Raw genomic sequence first — 3,172 nt, 5'->3', positions numbered from 1 at the left:
GTTGTTACAACCCATATCCACACGCGTTAGTTCATGCCATATATTAGTTAACATAAATCCAAGAAGGAATTACCTTTGAGATAATAAGAAGTTAATCCTATTGGTCTTAAGTGATACAAGGGTGTGTAAGGGTGATTAACAAGTATTAGAAGTTAAACGAATCAAGGATGTTGTAACTCGTATTTTCATGTAAACCTAGAGGTTCTTAATATACTCAAGGTCATGTATTAAGGTATTTGAATCATATAATATCTGTATCATAAGTCTTGAAGTCAAACGAGTTATGAAACAAAAGTTGACAAACGTTGTCGCAACTTAGGTTCATAATTTTACTTAAACATTAGGTTAAATGTTTCTAAGATTTTCTCCTAATTTACAAGGAATTATGGGGTGATCTACTCACAAATTAAATATCTTTAAGTATAGTTTCCAACGCATTAAAACGTTTGTCAATACAATCTTGGAGTATAGAGATATTCATATTTTCGCAAGCCTGCGCAGATTGGTAGATGACAAGTAGGTGCATCACCTACTTGCCAAAATGATACGACAAAATTAAAAGACCTTAGTCGTCCAAGAGAGGACTTTTAAGGGGTTATGAACTTAGTTATTTCATCCATATTTTAGACCCTCAAAACCAAAGTTAACCCCTGCAACTCCTCCCCAAAAATCCCACACAAACCCTAATCGATTTTCCCTCTCTTTCAAGTTCTATTTGAAGGTAAAACCTAGAGTTTGAAGAACCAAGGGAAGGGATGAGTTATCCAACAAGTAAGGTAAATTACTGCCATCTTTCATACATTTTTCTCTGCTGTGAATTCATGGTAATTCGTTCTATACATGTAAGAACTCACGGGACGGTGATCGGAAGCCGTGATTTCGAGTTATTCACTTGTAGCGGACTGTTTTGTGGATTGTTTTGTGTTGCTATTGGGCTGCATGTTTTACTACTGTTTTGTGGAGTTTTGGAGGTGTAAGGGTGTGGAGGAACATCATATATATGTAGGGTTGTGGGATGATAGTGATTCGTAACATTTCCGGGTCGTTTGACACGACTACGGTGGTCGTCATATGTATGATGTAATTAGGTTGTGCGTGGACTATTTTGGGAGGATCAATATGTTTATTATTGATGTTGTTTGGGCTGTTTGGTGATTGTTTTGAATGGTGTGAAGTCATATATATAGGGGAGGTGCTGTCCGTTTCAACGTAAAATAGGTTGTGGTCGATACATAATAGTTATGACGCTTAAATGATAACGATAGTATCGTTTCTCTTATTGTAGACTAAGGAGTTGTGACAATTGCATAGCTTGTGATTGGGGAAGTATATACAAGGTATGTGAGGCTATCCCTTTTCTTCTTTTGCACGACTCCGATTGTACATAATGTAATGAACGAGCTTCCAAAGATACTCTACTCTTAGAAGCTAGCAGTACTTACATTGCTTTCCCTCTTATGGAACGATTGATGTTAATGTTGCTTCTCTTATTCTTATGTTATCAATGTTGTTGGTACTTCCTGATTCTTATAAGGTTCGTAATGAAGAGTTGGTCCTAATAACGTGTACAGAGGATACCGACCTTACGTCACTCCGAAAGGTTTAGAATGTGATTCCATGAGTCGAGCATGCATTATATATATTTATCTATTTTACTCTTCCGAGCCGCGGTATAGTCGGCCGAGTACGGCACATATTGTGCAACCACTAATCAGTTGGGTTTTACCGAGCTCCACGTGGCTGGGTATGATTCTACCGAGCCTTATAACGGCCGGGTACGTTTTTACCAAGCCTATTATGGATGGGTATGATATGACGATGATGATGCCCATAGAGGCGTATGTTTTAAAAGTTTATTTATACATACATATGTATCATGCATTTCATGTCAGTAGCCCTCAGAGGTACTCAGATGTTCTAGGTTGTATATTCTCTATCCCTGCTTACATTACTGTTCGTATTTATGGTTCCCTGCCTTACATACTCAGTACTTTATTCGTACTGACGTTCTTTTGTTTGTGGACGCTGCATGTCGTGCTGCAAGCCCTAATATACAGGTAGGTGCAGCTCCTCCACCACAGTAGGTTGTCCAGTTCAGCAGTGATTGGCGAGATCCCTTATCCGGACTTACCGTGGTCTTGGTATGCATTTTTGTTATAGACATTATGGGTATGTCGGGGCCCTATTTTGGCTATATTGCAGCACTTATGTTCATTTAGAGGCTCACACACAAGTGTCGACTCATGTATAGTTTGGTACGCCTTGTCGGCTGGTTTTTATTGTATAGTCTTTCATGGTAGCGTGGTAGCTCGTACCTTATATGTAGTTTCTTGATTGTCTGGTCATCCTTTGCTATGTATGTTCATGCCATCATATTTTATTGCTGGTTGTCCATGATCGAGGTCTACCATTTATATTGATCTCGTCAACCCTAAAAGATAAAAAAATAAGGTTAGATAAAATGTACATTGGTGCTCGGCAAGTATGGTCGGGTGCTAGTCATGGCCCTCCAATTTGGGTGTGACAAACTTGGTATCAGAGCAAGTCTGTCCTAGGGATTGTCTATGAGCCGTGTCTAGTAGAGTCTTGATTATGGATGTGTAGCGTGCCACATTTATAATCAGGAGGCTACATGACATCTAGGGTTGTTACCTTCTTCCTGAATCTAGATCGTGCGTAGAGTTGAGTCGTAAGTGTTCGTCTCTAATATTCACCTTGTTTTCTTTCAGCGATGCCTTCGACTAGGAAGCAAACAATTAGTAGAAGGCTTGATACAGCTGCGGAAGAGGGTACTAGTCAGGTGCCCCAAGCCAGAGCAGGCCAAAGTGAGGCTCAGAGTGAGATGTCATCTCATACCTCATCTACCCCGTCTCCTCCAGAGGATATTAGGAGGCACCCAGCACCTCCAGTTCCTCCATCTGGCACTACAGACCAAGATATGTGGATTGCTTTGCAGTTATTGACTAGCTTGGTAGCTGCTCAGAGGCAGAATACAGGTGTTGCTGATAAACCAGTTAGTACGAGAGTTCGTGATTTTATTAATTTAGACCCTCCAGTGTTTACCGGATCAGACCCCAAGGAGGACCCGCATACTTTTATTGACCAGGTTCATCGTACACTGTGGGTTATGCATGTTAGTGATACAGAGGTAGTAGAGTTGGCTTCTTATCGG

The sequence above is a fragment of the Nicotiana sylvestris genome, chromosome 8 (genome assembly GCF_000393655.2).
Source record: "Nicotiana sylvestris chromosome 8, ASM39365v2, whole genome shotgun sequence".
Lineage (NCBI taxonomy): Eukaryota > Viridiplantae > Streptophyta > Magnoliopsida > Solanales > Solanaceae > Nicotiana > Nicotiana sylvestris.
The sequence above is the reverse complement of the archived record's forward strand: the minus strand, read 5'-3'. Positions refer to the sequence as shown.